Raw genomic sequence first — 19896 nt, forward strand, 5'->3', positions numbered from 1 at the left:
ATAAATGATATGAATATAAATATAGACATGTAAATACATGTAAATATTTTCAAAATATGTACTGTATGTGTGTGTATTTATATATACATACTAAATATACACAGAACACACACATATATTATGCAAAAAAAAAAAATTATTTTGGATGCGTTTGACAGCACTAATATAAATATTTAATATATAAATATAAAAATTTTCTTAAATATATGCACGTGTTTGTATTTATATATACATAACAAATATACACAGTATACACACATATTATGTAAACAAAAACTTTTATTTTGGATGCGATTATTTGCGATTAATTGTTTGATAGCACTAAAACGTAAACTTTTATTTTGAATGCGATTAATTGTTTTGCAGCCCTAGTTTTCAGTGCCAATTTACTAATTTGGGACCAGGTATTTAGGATAAACCCATTCCTAGATTACAAATAAGAACAGTTCTTAGCCAGAATAAGCACCAAAGTGGACCGGATTTTATGGCGGAAATCATTAATTTATTAACACCCATACAGAATTACAGAAAGCAGACCTTTTAGTACCACAGAGCACAAAAGATATAAACCCTACTAAAATGCATTTCTGATTAAATATGCATGATCCAAGTGATTATATAACACACAGTAGCATTAAAGGATTACATTTTCTTTGCAACTATATCGTGTGAAACATTAAAAAGAAATGTACATTCATACCTCACGAAAGCGCAGCCCTCATGATCCCTGTACAATGAGTCATCCTCATTTGTCAGGTGGGCAAGGCGATCTTCCTTACGATGCAAGACTGAACATCCCCCTTAAGAAAGAGAAAACAAGACATCCATTACGATGCAATCAATACACTGCTATTTATTTAAAAGCAATTTAATTAAGATTTAAGAAGCTTGTTTGAAACATTTCCTGGAATCTTCAGACAAGTTTGGCGTATTTACTGTCAATTAGTCCATTCCTATTTCAAGATGTTTTGTATACTATGATCATTTAAGCTTATGGATGCTTTTTCCTCCCTCTTGGTCTCGTAAGTGGAAATCCAAAAGACCAAAACCATTAATGCCTTGATGCATCGCAATCAAATTAAGAGCTGACTCATTCAAGAGGCTGATGGCGTATGGGTGGAAGCTACAAACGCACACGCAATCACAGGGCTGGATGGTATGACGTGTAATGAAATATAATTTTGCAATATATATTTGGGTGGCCATCAGTAGACAGAGCTTCGAGAAGAATTAAGAAACCATGACTCGAATGTGGCTCATCCAATTAGAGTTTGCCTGGCAGGCCAAAAAAAAAAAAAAAATCCCATAGACTTACATTAGGCCATATATAGAAAATATGATGTCTTTATAGTATTACACTATTTTTCCTTAGACAGTATAAATGGCTCTGTATATATGAAAATATATGTCTGCCTTCAGAGGAGATTTTAGAAAGATGGTCGCTCACAAGGGGATCATCATCATGTTCTAAGAAATCATATTCCCGCCTAGCAGATGCTAAAATTAAAAAAATCCCATAGACTTACATTGAGCCATATATAGGGACCAAATCATCATAGAGGCTTGTGGCTGGGCTGGTAGTAAAGTAGCCACCCAGAACACCCCAGCAAACACAAAGCAACACCCTGGTAACGATCTATTACACCCTAGCATTTTTCACAATAACTTGTGTTTTTAGGTTGGCGTGTGCCAACATGATTTAGACGCCCATCGCTTTCCCACAGACTACTGAAACAAAGCAAATGTAGTCAGCAAGGATTAGACATGTGTGATGTAAAGCACTTATCCAGGAGCACTAATTTTTTCCTTTGGAATCTGATAAGTCATTAAACAAGAAGCAGAATGCTGATTTTAAGACACAGATCCATTCTCTTAATTTGGTAAAACAAGTCCAAAGCAAAAAAAAAGGGCTGCATTATGTAGACACAGCATCTTTTCAGATTCATAACAGTTCTGCAAGGGCTGGTGGTGACCTGATTTTAGCTTGTCTAAGCAGATGGTGGGGGAGAGTGTAGGTGGTTTAGCTCGTTCTCCCCTCAACCCCCATTTCAGCAATGGCGTTCCTCGCTTTTATTCAGTAAAGATCTGGTTTAGTGGCAAGGATGCATGATCACCAAGAGCACATTTGGGAGTCCACAGCCACACTGGCACACATTTACCAGTGTTAAGTTTTTTGTTCCATTAAATAAGTGTAAACTGCCTGAAATTTTGGATCATGTATTGGATGACAGGTCTGACAAACCCCTAAATTAAAGTATGAGACTATGTATATTAAAATATCAGTTGTTTTGCTGATGCAAAATGGTGGTATGTTTCTGCATCAAAAATCTATACACATGACAATCCTGTCTCTTAGCATATAAAATTGGATAATGTAAGGGTTAAATGTACAGATGCAGTCATTTAAACAATATGCATATTGATCATAAGTAGCAGCTGAACATTACAGACAGCCATGAATATGAATACAATGTCATGCTGGATTCAGACAGACAGGCTAACTGTACTTCTGCCAAAATACATAGATACAGCAATGAACCAGACAGGACAGCTGCAAACATCTGTACAGCTATTAAACCAACTGGCGATGTAAAAAAGCTTCTGCCAGCCTGTAACACACGTGTTTGAGCGAGTAACGTTAGGCGCTTAGCATTAGCCAGCTCGCTAAAGGTGCTGTACAAAAACAACCAACATAATCATCACAACCACGTGCCTTCCTTACTGCGTTCGTGGTTTTTTTGTGTATAAAAAGGAGCGAATGTCTTAAAATTTATTTTTTCACAGTAAAATTACATTTAAAGTGTATGCATTGATGCTAAGAAGCTAGCGTGGCTAACTAGCATGAAATCCAACTAACGTTAGCTGACGCACGCCGAAAGAGTAGCTTTGGTCTAATTACACCACACGTCCTTAAATGTCACATTACAAATAGCCACTACTAAAACCCCTGTAAATGTAATTTAAATACTGTTCTGATCAAAACAGTTGTGTTCATTATTGCCTCCAGTTTGTGCTACTATCCGGTAATTTTACAAGTCGACATAAATAAAGCGTTGAAACTCACTCAGCAGGACTGTAATGCCTGTTCCCGTAGATCGCGGTATTCCTCCCAGGCTTAATGTGATTTCTGGATTTAAAGCCTGTGATATTTGCAGTGATCTGAGAGATGGCTGATTTCTCTTCCTGAGCCGAGCGGATGAAGTCTGACGGAATCTGCTGCTGCGCCTACAGGACAGAGTGTGTGTGGAGGAGCAATTATACCTGATTTACTCTTATATTACATGCATAATAATCTAAGAACGTGTATATATATATATATATATATATATATATATATGTCCTATGCAGGAATTATTTAAAAATATCTATCTATCTAAGTAGGGCTGCAGCGGGCCTATACTTTAATGTATTTGACAGGATGAGAGTGAGAATGTGTTGAATTTACATCACATAGTCATGAGGTAAACCAAGCTGATCAATGCCTTCCCGTCGTGTGATCTGCGATAGGCTTAAAGCTGCCTGCTGGTGAAACATTAACCTCCTCTTCATAAAACAATGCGCCATGCCTCATGCTTAAACACTAGGATACTGGGAGGATAAAATACTGGAAATCATGTAACGGGATTAAGAGACTGCAAAAAAATCGAGAGAGAGCAAGCGCAAATCCTGGCAGCGGCAGGTCGCAGCGCCACTTCCGGTGGCATCCCCAGCTGCCACTGGCAGCTGCCAGAGTTCGTGGCAGCTGCCACTAGTCGTTTCTGGCAGCTGCCACGGTCTTTCTCGCCGTAAAACTACACTGTTCTCAGTGGCGTGCGGTGATGTTTTTTTTTAAATGATGATGCAAAGTTTCCACAATTGTATTATTATTATTATTATTATACATTTTTATGTATCAGTTGCCAGGGTTCTTGCCAGGAGTCAAAGGCAGCTGCCAGAGTTCGTGGCAGCTGCCACTAGTCGTTTCTGGCAACTGCCACGGCCTTTCTCGCCGTTTCTGCTGTTTGCTCGGTAAAACTACACTGTACTCAGTGGCGTGCGCTGATGTTTTTTTTTAAATGATGATGCAAAGTTCCCACAATTTTATTATTATTATACTGTACATTTTTATGTATCAGTTGCCATAGTTCTTGCCAGGAGCCACCAACTGATGTTCAGCTGAACATCAGAACATTAGCCTAGACAGAAGACATAATACAGCGACTGGAACAAATCATATCTGTGCCTGGAACTGCAGCTGAGAAGCAGATGTTTCTAACAGAAGTGATTTTGCCTGAGGTGAGCTATAGAGATGTGTACTAAATTAACAATTAGAATAGGAATTTCATTTAAAGCAAAGAAATTGATAAGCAAGTGATGGCTTTGAGGCCTCTTGCCAGAGAGAGCGCCAGTCCCTGCTGAAAAAATCATGGGCGGACAGACAATCTGGTAAAGAGTTGATTAGAGTTAAAGCATAAATTCTTTAAGATGGCATTTTGGAGTCTTTAAGTACTTTGCTTGACTTTGCAATGTGCTTTCTGTACGCTTTTGATTTAAGAGTCTTTATCTAACGTTTTTATTACTATATATTGATCAAATGTTGCTCTTTCATAGCTCTGAATGTTTCTTACGTTTCTGAAATACAATGCAATACTCTGCTAGATATACCTGCTTTTGAATGCAGCTGTTGGTATCTTGGGGAATTTTGTTGAGATTTATTCTAAACTGTAGGAGAAACCTATGAGAGTATTAGGATTATTTACTCAGAGGAATAATCCGAGAAGCAGGAAACGAGTAAAAGTCTCAATTTTGTCTCCCTTAAACCTCATTCCATCTAGAATGAACATGAGAGATATTATAGAGCCCTCACTCATGATTTTTACAGTATGGATTGTAATTTATTTTTACCAACTGCAATATGGATTTATTTATAAATGCCTATTGAATTATTCTTGTTTTATTAAAATTGTGTTATATTGATTGCTGAGGCCCACATGCTAAAATAATTCATATTTATTGGTATACTTTCCCTAAGGACGAATCTGAGTTTCAATCTTCTGCTCTACCACTGTATGATTTCTGTGATGAAACCAGCCATACTTGTACTGGCAACACATGTCCAGGTCAACAAGCTCAGAAAGTCGAATGAAAGCACACAAGTCAAATCTACACAGGAACACTTAGAGGAAGCTTTTGAAGAGCAGGTACATTTGGATGATTCTATTCTTTGGACGAGTCAAATCATAACGTTTAAGTAAGCAATGATTGCTTTTGTTTCTTGTCTTTAAGAATCGACAGTGACTATTGAGATTTACTCGTCCCTACATGTCTAGTAAAGTAGATCTGCCACATTCCTTGAGGGATTTTTCAAAACATTAAGAGATCAAGTGCTTTTTGCTTGAGGGTTACATTGAGTGCAAAAAATCTTATCAACAGTGACTGATGCAATCACTCAAATTTAACTAGGTTAGAGTTGTGGTTTCAGTACGTATGTTGAAATTCATGGATTGGAGTTACGGTTGCATACTAAGTTTATGTCACTATCATAAAGACATTGACATGTGTGAACCCTGAAAATAATGTCTGTTGGTAAAATAGTCAGATTTAATCTTCTTCCAAGGGCTACTACTTGCAACGCCTATTTCTTCAGTATGGGGACAATGGGACTTTGACCTATGAGGGTCTGCAGAAGTTGCTTGGCAGTTTAGGTCTTGGGGAGGTCAGTGTCCTGGAGATCCGACATGGTGGAGTGAAGCATTCTTCTCAACCCCAATCCCATTCCCACTCACATGAAGACCATCATCATCCTCAAAGGACCACAAACTCACCTCCACTCAAAGAAAGGTAATATGGCTAAAGCATTATTGTAATATTCTCTACTCTTTAAATTTACAGTCTTTTTTTACACTTACTGTGGTTATTGACTATAAAGTCAGCTTTTTAAAATGTAACCTTTTATTATTCCCACAAAACCAGAGTTGAATTCCCCTGTATTTGATCTGGTTATTGTTTATATAATTCAAATATAGTTTTATGCTCATTCCAATGACTAATCCATTAAAATATTCTATCCTAGACCTCACATTAAGTCAGTGCTCAGTGGATCTCCTGCAGAATGGGGTCACTCAGACTATTTTCCACACCCTGGTCTAAGACACAAACTGGAAGAAAGTGTGCCACCGCTGTCAGACCATCCGACAGAGAAACACCTTCATGGGAATGTGAGTATTTACTCCTAAACTTCCTGTTAGTGTTACAAATGGACAAAGTCTACCACTGAATTCTCTTCACTATCACCTGACCAAAGGTCTGTTGATATCTTGAGGTGTGCAGACAGTAAAATTCAATTCATTCTTCCTGTGTGAGGTACACAAACTATTTTGGAGAGAGATAATCATGTTAGAGGTCTCTGCTGAGAGGACTGGTTTAAGCTGGTTAGTGCTGGTTTAGATGGTGGGCCAGAATATGATATAATGCTGTATATCTGCAAAACTCTGGAAAACGTTTGCAAAGCTGGTTGACCATCACGAATCTTCTGGTGATGCTGGTTGATCAGATTATGCTGGTTAAACTACTCAAGAAGCCTTCTTGGACTACCAGCATACAAACATGCTCAACTGTGGATTAACATCTACATCACAATATATGCAATATGTAAACACATAGGCCTATGTAAGTATGGAAGCCTTTTTCTTTGAAATTATGAGATACTAAATCATAATTATGAGATAAAAAAGTCAAAATGATAAAATATCTAGTCATAATTCAAAAAGTCAAAATTATGAGAAAAAGTTATTATTATGAGATAATAGTCATAATTGTAACATAAAAAGTCAAAAGTGATATAAAACATCAAAATGATGGGCTAAAATGTCATAATTACGGACTAAAAAGCCATAATTATTACATAGCACAGTTATGAGATACAATCAAAATTATGAGTTAAAATCATAGTAATTATTATATTATTATATAATCTAAAAGTCAAAATTATGTAAAAAAAGAAAAAAAAAAGTAATGCTATAAAACATCAAAATTATGAGTTAAAATATACATAAGTCAGAAATATGTCAGAAGTATCTGGAATTGTGACAAAAAGTCAAAATTATGAGAAAAACAATTGACAAGTTTGAAATCATGAAATAAAAATGATAAGATAAGAAGTCATAATTATGACATGAAAAATTTTGCCATATAATGACTTTTTATGTTACAATTTTGACTTTTTAATCACATAATTATGATATAGTATACCAAAATGTTAACTTTTTACCTCATAATTTCAACTTTTGTAGTAATACAGTAAAGTCAGGCCTCATAACAGCAAAATAAATCAGTATAATTTTGCCTGTATATTATTGTAAATTGTTCAATAAGGAAATAAACAGTCCATTACAATGCACAAAAGTGACATGACCACTGCAACGTTACAGTAATATTAAAACTTAAAGTCCTCTGAGGTCATTTTCACTACTGCTGATAACTGATACAGAACATGGCATCAGTTGTGTTTGTAGAAAACAAGAGAAAGTGAGTCTGCGGTGTGATATGAGAGACATGGAAGTAGGGCAAGCTTTGAATGACCAATCATAATCAAGTATTTCAGAGAGCCATGTAATAATGTTGAATCTGACTCTCATCTCATATTTCTTTCTCCCTTATTGCAGTGTCTAAATGTTACCCAGCTCCTGTGGAACTTCGGGTTAGGCCAAGCGTCCCATATCACTCCTGCCCATTTCACCTTCCTGTGTCCTGCCCTCCTGTACCAGATCGTCAGCGGAGTGTGTCTACGGCACACAGAGGAGCAGTCCCAGGGAAGCAAAACCAGCGAGGGTTTCCTGAGAGGTGTGTGTACACGGTTTCTGTCAAGTGTGATATCAGAATCAATTTTGTGTTTGTTTTCATGATAGTGCAGGTTAAAAAAAGTCATTGTATCTCAGCACTAGGATGGGCCTCCTTGGCACTCTTTGTTATCAGTTTGCCTTCCCTGGTTGCCCTGGGACTGGCACCCCTGCTTCAACCTTCCATCCTTCAAATATTCCTCTGCCCGATGGCTGGCATGGCAGTGGGCACGTTATGCGGAGATGCCCTCCTGCACCTCCTGCCCCATGTAAGAAGCAAAATACAAAATTAAGCATAATAAGCATAATAAAGTTGACCTTGACCTTCTGTAATACAGATGCTACAGATGTATATTATTTGTGATTACAGGCCATCTTCAGTCAGCACATTGAACATCAGGATGCTGTTTTCAAGGGTCTGAGCGTGTTGGGAGGACTTTACCTTCTGTTTGCCTTTGAGAGCCTTCTGGGACTTAAACAGCATTTCAAGGCAAGTTTCATCCAGTGGGACTTTAATTATTATTTATTTTGGGGAAAGAGATCTGGAGAAGTTTTCCATTAATGGATTTTTTTGCCCCTTCTTCAAACAGAATTGAAAGAAAAGGAAACATGATGCAGAATCTGGAAGGGAGCTGGATGCACTGCAGGGTATGTTTATTTTCAGACAAGAGAAAGAGCATTAATTCATTCATATTTATGAAACTTCTGAATTCATTTGAACTCTGTCATAGGTACCTCATCAGCCAATCAAAATGAGAGTTCAGGGCATGGCCATTCTCATGGGCAGACTGGACCAGGGAAGATGGCCATCAGAAGCATGGCATGGATGGTGGTCATGGGAGATGGGATACATAACCTTACAGATGGACTAGCCATTGGTACATAAAAATTATTACAGATTAAAGGCATATTAAGTAATAAGTAATCATTTAAAAATTGTTTAAAATTATGTACACTCATTAGATAAATAATTTCGTTAAATAATAGTAGTAGTAGCCTAGTGATAGTAGTAGTAGTAAAAATAATATTAATTTAGACCCATAAGGTGGTGGTGTTTGAGGAGATTCCCCCCCTTTCATGTAAGGTCGCCGTGGTTTTGCCAAGTACAACATGTTCCTGGATCAACATCTTTTGTTGATCCTGGATCAACATTACTGTCCAAAAATATAGACTAAACCCAATCCCAATCCCTAAATCTAACCCTACCCATAATTTATTCCTAAAATCAGTGTGAAATGATAGCTGATTAACAAGGGTGTAGAAGCACCTAACCCTGATCGTAAGCCTAAAACAGATATTGCCTGAAAAGTTATCCCTCAATTCTGATTGGTTAATTGGAATGCTGTTCCAGGATCAACAAGGATGTTGATCCAGGAACATGTTGTACTTGGTGAAATCACGGTCACCTTTCATGTAAAGCGCTTTGAGTACCCAGAAAAGCACTATATAAATGTAACAAATGATTATTAATATTTTTATAAGCAAAACCATCTGAGAAACACTGATATAGGAACCAATGAAATATAACTGTTAATTATTAGTGCACCTTTAAAGCAACTGTATGTAAGTTTTTACCTTGAAATACCAGTTCCAAAATCATTTTCCTTCTTTCCACAATCCTTTGTTGAGGGAGTATGTAAATTTGGTGCGAGCGGGTACGAAATCCCGCGAAAAGGCGATTAATTGCTTTACGGCAGCAACAAATTCACGTGTACAGTAGCCTACTGTAATTACGACAGTGATATATTTACAACAGTGAATTCCACTCACTTAACTGCAGAGGGCTCCGAAGTCACAAAAAACAACAACACAAAACTACGTACGGTTGCTTTCATTTAGGAATAAAAACATTTTTAAAACAATTATGACACTTTAATCTTAATAAATGTAACTTACACTTAGAACAATTAAAACGTAATTTTCTTGTTCTCCTCCAGGTGTTGCATTTTCTCAGTCTGACGGGTGGACTCAGCACTACGATCGCTGTGTTCTGCCACGAGCTTCCTCATGAGTTAGGTATGATCGAGTCATTTCTATTATGTTCATTATGAATTATGAGTATTGCATATATACATTTCTTTGCTTGTGTCTGCAGGCGATTTGGCGGTGTTGTTGGCTACAGGCTGGCCTGTACGCAGACTGGCTGTGTTTAGCGTCATCTCTGCTCTGCTGGGCTTTGTTGGTGTTTTAACAGGAACTGCACTGGGAAACCAGTGGGCGACACACTCGCCTTGGATTCTCACCATCACTGCTGGGGTCTTCCTTTATGTTGCTCTTGCTGACATGGTAATAATCTTGATTGCCAAAATACAGTAATGTTAATTTATCTGACTTCATTTTTATTTTGAAAAGCTACTATATCCATAATAATCACACTGAATACAGTGTCTTTATATAATTTAAAGCTTCTGTTTCTCTCTAGATGCCTGAAATGCTCCATGGAGATGCTGGGTCTCTGAGCCCTCTAAAGCGCTTCCTCCTGCAGAGTCTGGGTCTGCTGATAGGGGGCGCCATCATGCTTTGCGTCGCCCTTTTTGAGGACCATATTGCTGTAAGCTTGGGAGAAATCTAAGGATATGAAGAAGACTATCTAAATGAAATCCTCAGGATGTCACACCAGAATTTCCATCCACGCAGCGGTATTATGCATTTACCTCATCCCATAATGAACTACTGCGTGGATATTCTGAAGAAAGTGCACTGGATGGATTGCTATAAAAAGAGATAGTGGGAGGAACTAGTATATACACATCCTTGGGCAACTTCTTTTCAACCTAAGCTGAATTTGATGTAAGAAAAACTTCTTACTGAATGATGACATCTACAGAAACTTCTAGGGCTCATCTATAAGAAGAAGAGTATTTCAGGCCTGAATGAGTTCAATGTGGTGTCGTCAGTACGTTTTTCATTTATCATATAAATGTTTCTACGTCTTGCAACTTTAAACAATTATTTTTTTTAAATGATGTATTGATGGTTGTTGTTAAAATTATAAAAATGAACCATCTTTATAACAACCATAATGTCATTGTTTCCTGAAAAAGAGCATTTATGAATTTATAGCCATAATGAAGTTATGGCTATTAGTTATAATTTTAGTTACAATTTCATAATTCTAACCTTGAAATAATTTCAAACAATTATTGCAAAGTAAGATTAAGGAGAAGTCTGATTTGGGTGATATAAATTCCCAAACATATAGAATTGCAAGAAAAGTTAGAATTGTCCGCTTTATTTTAGGTTTTTTATTCTAGAAATAAACTTCCATTTATTCAGATGATTTACTAAAGAGAAAAGAAAAACACCAATTAAAATATTAGCAGGGCAAGTATCAATCTGAACTACTGGCCAACAGAAAAAAAATAAAATAAACTGAGTCCTAAATTTAGTCTGTTTCAACATTTTGTAGTGATCAGAGCAACAAAAGAAAGACACACCACAACAACTTGTATGTAGCAATAGCATTTTATTTCAACATTACCAATTCTAAGCCACGATACTAAATGACAAGACCTACTGGCTGCAGCAGTTCATGAACCTGACTAACAAAAACATGGGATATTTTTTTTATCTTTAAAGTCAGAGAGACCAATTCATTTTTAATAAGCTCAAATTAAAAATGATTATGTTCTTTCTTACTTAAATACATGTACAGAGTTTCACATCTGTTAGTAACAAGTAACCATTCACAAGCTCATACTATGAATTAACAAGGCAAAGTGCTTTCAGGATTGCATTGTCACATAAGGAAATGAATGGCTTGAGGTCTTTTTGTGGGGTTGAAAGGGTGAGGGTTCGCCATCCTTAGGTCTAGGAGGGGGTCACGTGACCGTCCTAACAGATTCAGGCAGAATACACCGAATTCGCCCCGTGCCCCCAGGTCCAAAATGGATATGTACAGAGGTACAAAGTTGGCAGGGAGGCGGATAGCTAACACGGATTAGCCAGTGACCGGAGTAGTGTTTTTGGAAGGGCGTAAGGCTAGGGAACTCTACATACCCCATATTTTAGTACAGAATGAATGTGCATAACTCAAACCAACCAACCCCCTTTCAAACCTCCACCACCAGTAGAAAATTGAGTTGTTGCTTCAGTACCAAAGTCATACAACCATCCACGCACTCTACTGAACTCGACCAGACACACGTACATACCATGAAAAGCTGTAAACTTGAGTTCAGAGCGCTCACAGTGAACATTTAGAAGTGAGAGAAAGTGAAAGAGACAAAGACACGGAGGGAAAAACGAGCACGAATGTAAATGCCAGCTAGTATAGGCTGATATTTTTCCCTGTTTTGTCAAAATAAAGCAAAGAAAGGAGCGATAGAGGCAAGACACATGTGACATCATTTGAAATATAATGGGGAGAAAGTTGGATTCGAAAAAAAAAATAAAAGAAATCATAATACAGTCTGGCTTCACATTCCAGTGGTACTCTGTTGTGTACACACTTATGTGTATCACACAAATATCATGTTACACACACACACACAGTCAAGTACGCTAACTGTCATCTTATATCACCGATTGTTTAAGTTATATATCTGTTCATATACATATATATTTCCATTTGTCATCAACAATTGGAGGAGTTTTCAATGCAACAAACTGTAACACAGAGGTAGGATAATGCTACTTAAAATGCCTCACGTTTCGCTAATTTTAAACCATTGTGTCGGCGATGGGTCAGGCTTTAAGCGGAGCGGCAGGTGTTTTACGCAAGCAAGTGGTGATCTTATTGGTTGATACGGAATCGGTGTGATGTCGTAGACCCTGCAATGGTCCCAGGCTTCTGCTGGTGATGGTATCTCCTACACGTTTAACTTAAAGACAGGATAAGAATATTTGCAGATATGTCGATGAGGTATACAGGGTTGATATGACCCCTGTTTGTTAGCTGAGAACGGCTTGGCAGTTCAATACTCAAGTAAATAGTGCAGTTTTAAAGTCAGGGTCACATTTCCTTCACGTCATAATGCTTTTCAAATACTTGGCATGTTCAAGCAGAGCTCGGAAGCAGTGACAGTAACCCTGTTTTTGCAGGAATCCATCTCAGCTGCTCGGTTCTGCGTTTCGGCGATGGAAACACAGCCACGGTGTAGTATTTTAGCTTCTTTTTTTCGTAACAGCAATCTTTTGGAAAGTCTTAAAGACGGCGGGTCCTAGTGAAACTGGATTCAAACATGGGACACAGGAGGGCCGCTCGATTAAAGCCAGTCACTTCGAAATGGCCAAATCCTGCACGCATCCAATTCACATTCAGTTTGACTGAAATAAGGCTCTCTCAGCACTGAAATCTCTTATGTTGGATTCAGTTACAAGAAGAGGGTGTTAACCAAAGGTGCCACAGATTACATAGCCAGGCCAAAAGCAGCCAGAGTCAACAAATCTTTAGAAATATACAATTGTCTCGTCTTGATACTTGTATTGCTTGTTCTTGAATGCATTTCTTGTTCTCTGCCATCTCTACAGAGACATACATTGGTCCTATGTTGTGAAATACTAGATTACTTTATTCAGTGTGCTCCCTGTGATAATCAAATATGAAATCATTGATTGCTTGAAGCCAAAATGAAGGACCTTAAAGTAAGTTACAACTTAAGGTTTTCTGAAGATTATTATATGACTTCTGGTATTGGTTGTCAATGGTACTTCTGTTTTGAACAATGAAATTCAAAAGGAATGTTTCTTTATGATACAGGTTTCATTTTTTTGTTTATTATTTAAAACGTACGAAGACATTTAATGACAAATATTGGGATCTTGATGTCAGACCCCCCCCCAAAAAAAACGATCCAAAGATAAGCAATGAAACGTTCTTTGGTACCGCATAACATGTGGCCCAAAGTTCAACTGTTGTGTGGGGAGAAATAAAACCCTGCATATTTCACTGCTGACAACAACAACAACATTCAATATATCATTTCCAAATAGAACCATCACATCTCTAATCCAAAAAAAAAAAAAAAAGAACTGTAATTCTAGGCAATGCGCTTCGCTTTTGGTATCAAATCAATTGATTAGAGGTAAATGAACAGGTCTAAACACCCCCAACACACACACACACACACACACACATAAATGCTTAACATGCCACGAAAGCATACTGACTTTAAGTGGCGCTGGAGAAGGTACATGGAAAACGGCAATCTCTCACCTATCAACCGATGAGCAAACAGAAATGCCATCTTTCCAGTAAGCAAGAAGTATTGATAAGGCTTTGACACCTATCACAGTTTCCACCAAGTCCATTGTACATTCCACAAGAAAGTGCCACTTATGGAGGCAAAGCAGGAAGGAGTTTAAATTTGTACAATCCAAAAAGAAATAAATAAGTGAAATAAAATACCCTGCTTAAAGAAAAAAAAAACAACAACATGATGGATGTTGTTAAGAGGGCATTTTCCTCCATTAAGGATACTATGGCGCACAAAAAAAAAGTTATTGCACTTCAGTCCATTTTAGGTGGATACTTTGACGTCGATACAACATAGAGAAAAGGAGTCATGCCAACATTCTACAAGACACTGGGTTACAACTAATCTCCAATGCATTACCACACAAAAACGACACGGCACACGTCTACTTCACACGTTGTAAAACTAAACACGTTTTGTTCCATAAAGAGTTTGAACAGGTCACTAGCTAGAACCGATCAAATGTTTCGCCGTTATGGTTTCATTCAATTTACAAAAGTTAATTATTCATCTGCGGTGTCGTGACAAATTTGATCGTGAGTTTTGACGGCTCAAAACGCAACCACGTGGATGGTGGCTATTTTTGAAACTTACAACAGTTGTTCATTCATAAGGCTCACTAAAGGTGTTAATGGAAGACCATACCCTGTGGCATGTACTTGATAACAAAAGGCACAATCCCACATACTCATCACAAAGTGTAGTACTTTAAAGAGATGATGATGCTTACAGACTCCAAAGAAATAGCAGCATGCCACGCAAAGCAGTCATTTTCTCAACCGAAGCCAACAAGCAAGTAAGGTCAGTGTTAGATTTACAGATGAAGGTCCGTGATCGGTCATTGAAGCTCTTGGGCTATCTCTGGTGGCACTATGCAACTCTGCGAGATAAAAGGAAGTATTCCTGCATAGCTTTTTTTTTTCTTTTTTTTTTTTTTAAATATGAAAATGTTTTTTTAAAGGGATCCCTACGTGCCCTGTCAGGTCAGCCACTCAGTCAGGCTCCGGTGGTTTTCTAACTAGCCTTATGAAAACAAGCTGCTGGCGAGAACAAAAAGCAGCTATTTTTGATTAAATCATTCGCTTGCAGATTTAAAATTTTAACTATTAGCGCTTACCGAGTAGAAACATGAAGTAACACTAAGCCAGGGTGAAGGACATCATCAAGTTCAAGAGCAGCCCTTGAAAAAGCCAATGCTTTCCATTTCAAGGCCTCAGAATGTGACCTTAGGATTCCAGTTGCACGGCGCATGCGTAGCTAAAAGCACACCCAAATTTCATGTACCAGTATATATAGCACGATAGATTTTAAGGACAGCTAGTTTACGAGGTAAGATTGCCACGTCAAGGCAATTCCGACCACACTTCTTGAGGAATTATGTACAGCACATCTTCTTGTGCTCTTGTTATTTACTTTGTTAGAAATATTTGCATTTATAACATCACACAAGTATTTACTACCTAACTGTTTCAACTAAGACACAGAAAAATGGGGAGAAAATGTATCTACTCTGTCCTGTATAAAATTATTTAGCATTGGATAATACATACTATTTTTCTTAGATGTATTGCCAGATCACCATTCACTACCCGTGTTCCCATTCTAATTTTTTCTGCAAATTGGTGTTTTTATAAATCAGTACTTTAAATGCTTCATTTAGGAGAACCTAAATCAGATTTTTGCTTAATGAGTAAAGTTTATTTAGCTGTTCCAAAATAAATTTTACAGCTAAATATTTGAAACAAATGTATTAAAAAAAAGACTTTTTTTTTTCTTTCTATGTTCTAGTGCAAAAACTCTTAATAAATTCCATGAAAATTATTATTTTGAGGCCAGAAGCCATTATGGTACATCTTTCAGCAAAACAACCTATAGAACAGTGTGCTTCTTATGAATCTCATCGAAACGAGATCCCAAGTTAATGACAAAATCTCTCAAGTGCTGCGACTGCTGAACTATACCGTTTCCTCTTAAGGCAAAAAGTAGGGAGATAGACATAGATTAAATGAAACGGGTGTTTTGAGTATTGCCTTAAATGGATGCGTCTTCAAGTAGTAGGGACGCTGAGGTCCACTGAGGTAAATCAGACATTCTATCAGCCATTAATACCTTTGCGAGAAAAAAAATTATATATATGCCAGGATGGACATACAATAAGGACACTGAGTTAGCTACAATTAATCTGCTTTCCAACAAAATGGTTACAATTATTAGACGACTCTAGTTTCCAACTGCCTGCATGTAATTGCAACCATTATAACTTGGTCAACAGGCAATGAAAGCTGGCCCTTCATAGCAAAGTTGTGTAAAAACAAACAAAAAACAAGCTCACAATTTGCTGATCCAGAATAAAACAAGAAAAGCTATGTAAATGTGTCATTTTGGTAAATGTCAAATTTGCCCTTCGGTTAATAATGAAATGAAGGCGTTTCGTAATTCCATTGCTTAGAAATAAACCTCAAATTATCAATGGTTTGTGGGAACTATCGATTACAATGGAACATTTATAAAATATCATTTTTGAATTAGCCGTTGACTGAATGACTCAAATCCGGCTACTCCATTTATAAGGGCAAATGCTAAGTTATGGCTTAGCCATAAAAGCTTTCAGATGGAGGTGATCTCCACCAAGGGCTAACCAGCCCATCAGTATAGCTTAGTATATACTGAAATTTTTAGACCGTCTGATTGTGATTACTGGCATTTTAAAATAACTAACACTATGTGGATCTCCAAAAAATATAATGGGCACAGTAGCTTATCTTAGCTTGGACTTCATTCGTTTTCTTTTTTGGTAATGGTCTTGACACACTCAAAAACTGAACCCAAGGAATCATTCATTCACATTTTTACAAACGTATCAAAATGAGAAAGGAAAAAGAAAAGTTATGGCACTAAATGATTTAGGGAGGAAACCCCCCTTATCAGTTATCAGTACTCTACCCTACAAAAAAGTCTTGCCTCTTTGTGACCGGTTCCCTTATTGTTCGTACACAGAACACCTAATGCACCAACTCTATTAAAAGTTCTGAAAGGGCTCCTGTTGTCAAGCTAATTATTTAATCGCTAACTACTGCATACAAGTTTTTCACCAACATCGAAGCAAGCTGCTACCATCATGGCATACATTCGACAAAACAATTCCAACGATTTTAGTGCAATGCCAATAAGACAACGAGAAATTTGAGGAATTAAAACAAGTACGTTTTAGTTTGTTTTGGCTGGATAAGAATTATTTTCGCTAATAAATAGACAAAGATCACCTCTAAAAAATTAGCTCCAAGATACAATCGAAAGCAGCACTTTTTCTTGCACCAAAATGAAATGTATTACTAATCACAGGCTCCACGGGCACTTGTTTTTCGAACTCAACTACATGTGGTACGACTAGCTAGACTAAATTTATAAATATTTTTTATTTTTTTTTACAACTACAAGCAGTATAACTGGCAGTGCAAATAACTTTAAGCTCTCATCAACTTGCACTTCATTATCGTACCCTGTTGCTGTCTACACACGCACTGATTCTCTCCACCAAACCACAGCAAAAGTTATTGTACGTGATAAAGTCAAGCTCAAGTACAGGTAAATAAGCTTGAATTAAACTCCCATGAGGGACTTCCTCTTAGTCATGTAGCCCACTTAGAAATATTTCCCAGGCAAAACACTGCGACATAACTTGACTAATCTGATTAGCACACATGCACATTTGTACTCTTGCAAGTAGAAGTCAGATATTTGCCCATTTACAGCTTGTGACAGATGCAAAAGCGTATTTTTTTTCATCCTTTTTTGTTACTGAACAAGCAAGTGCTTTATATCAGGTCTGCGTGGAGTGGAGAAACTTGTTTAAGCAGCCAAAACCTGTCATTACAAAGAGGAAGAGGTAATTTCGTGAATCAGTATAAATATGCTCTCCACACAGCCTTTAAACATCTAACATTACTATTTCGTTTGTCTACACACCTTCATTCACCCATAAAATATCAGTTAATGTTACAATACTTCAAAGCTACTCTATCTAAATCACTAAAATCCTGATATACTGTAATGAAAGCAATAGTATTGGTATAATTGAGAACAAGTCCACATTTCACGCCTGAAAGTATGCTTGAATTAAGAGAGATAGATTTGTATAGCTCTTCCTAATTGAAAAAAAAAATTGACGCTTTTGCGCGTTTATGAAAAAATGAAATCTATGGCAAAATTAAAAGCCCTTTCAACTGATTGTCTCATTACTGACTGAGCATATATTGCCTGTTTGTTGTGCACAAACAAAAAAAGGGATGTTTCAAACACTCATTCACAATGTTCTTATTTTGTGTTTAGATGCAAAAAACCTAATGGAAGCACAACCTTAACTTTGTTAATCAATTCACCTTTGGCAATAAGGAAGCATTTTAAAAAGAGCAGGGGTGAATGTTATTTCAGTACTTCAATTAAAAAGATAATGCCTTTTTGGATATCTATTAGTTTCTATTAAAATGGTAATTAGAAATTGCTCGACTTTGGTCATACCCATGACTGCTCCCCAACACCATAAACAAAAATAAAAAAGGTCCAGTCAGCATAAACACTCGACATATACACACTCCCCAAAGTCTAAAACAACCCAAGTGGGTTCTGATATATGAATCACACGTTCATCTATTCAGGTGATGAATTCATAACGGATTTTAGTGAAATACTCATGTTTCACTGGTCGAAGCACCATTTCGACGACTTTAAGGGAGCGCATATGGTGTGTTTAACTGACTGGACCGTAGGTAGGCAAAACTAAATTCAGTAGGCACTGTGAAAGCAACTCCACACTAAATATTATAGCAAAGCAGTAGATTTAATTTAAGAAATTTTATGAGGCCCAAAAAGCAAAACAAATAAAACCAAAGGTCCCAAGGAGCAAGTACTGTTTATGACGTTTGCATCTGTAATGATGTTTGTGCTTTCTATACTTCCTTAGTGTAGCATATTCAAAATGTTGTTTTAACGGCCAAAATCATGACACTTTTAACTCCTCTTTCTTCTGCCCACCTACAAACAGTGATCTGGACTACCTAATACCTACATTGTAAACCTAATATGAATTTTCAACCTCAAAACCCATCCAAACACTATCCCTTTTCTCTCTAACAAGTAAACAAGCATTATATATCAGACCCCTCTCTCAGGAGGTCATTGGTCTTTTGGCTTAAGGTAGTATGGTTTCCCTTCTGTTCTGATTCTGTTAGGTTGTTTGTTTTTCCTGATCTGTGCTAAATCAGATTGCAGCTCACATAAAAACCTGGAAACGTAATAATCAAGTATGGGATGAAAAACTTGGACTGTTGCGCAAAAGTGGATGTCACACATACACGTGCACGCACACACACAAACACACACAAGACCACTATCAAATACATGGTCCCGCAAATTCATGCAAATCTAGTGTAACCCGTTTAAATTGTTCCTCAGGGCAGGCTGTAAATTCCTATGCAAGGCCACAGCGTCACGCAAATTGGAGGCATGATATGGAAACCCATCCATTATCACTGTTACCATGGAGACACACGGCTGCATAATTCTAACATGAACCGAGTCGAATCGACTGCAAATGGAGAAGAAATAAAGGACTGACTCGCCAGTGATGGATACTGGTTCGAATAGATGGCTTAGATTCAAATTTTAGACTCGCACTGAATGGACAGCATCTAAAATGGGAGTCAGGGGTGGGAGGAAAAGGAAGCGGCAGAAAATAAATAGAAATAAATAGCTAAATTCGTCCTCTCGTGTTCACTCTCTACTGAGATGTGAAGAAAAGCTTTGATACTGGCACAGGAGGGATGTGTGGCTGTAGTTGCATATAGGTTTATCTAGGTGTGTAGAGAGGACCAAACCAAGCGACC

The 19896-nt window shown here is 37.4% G+C and overlaps 2 protein-coding genes and 1 pseudogene across 2 annotated transcripts in view; 1 reads left to right on the plus strand and 2 right to left on the minus strand.

The window, feature by feature from the left end:
- LOC107671855 (E3 ubiquitin-protein ligase NRDP1) overlaps positions 1-3223 on the minus strand; it is a 9523-nt gene extending 6300 nt beyond the window's left edge. Inside the window, exons 1-2 of the mRNA XM_016464845.1 lie at positions 3065-3223; positions 701-800 (exon numbers count right to left, since the gene is read on the minus strand). The gene's annotated coding sequence lies outside the window, so the exon portion shown is untranslated. The remainder of the gene's footprint in view (positions 1-700; positions 801-3064) is intronic.
- A 255-nt stretch (positions 3224-3478) lies between these two features.
- On the plus strand, positions 3479-10678 carry LOC107671853 (zinc transporter ZIP5-like; annotated as a pseudogene).
- Positions 10679-12762: 2084 nt separating this feature from the next.
- LOC107671831 (serine/threonine-protein phosphatase 6 regulatory ankyrin repeat subunit C) overlaps positions 12763-19896 on the minus strand; it is a 22234-nt gene continuing 15100 nt past the window's right edge. The window contains exon 24 of the mRNA XM_016464817.1: positions 12763-19896. This exon is cut by the window's right edge and continues 1 nt beyond it. The gene's annotated coding sequence lies outside the window, so the exon portion shown is untranslated.

This window comes from Sinocyclocheilus anshuiensis, unplaced genomic scaffold, assembly GCF_001515605.1.
Source record: "Sinocyclocheilus anshuiensis isolate Anshui unplaced genomic scaffold, SAMN03320099.WGS_v1.1 scaffold1089, whole genome shotgun sequence".
Classification (NCBI taxonomy): Eukaryota; Metazoa; Chordata; class Actinopteri; order Cypriniformes; family Cyprinidae; genus Sinocyclocheilus; species Sinocyclocheilus anshuiensis.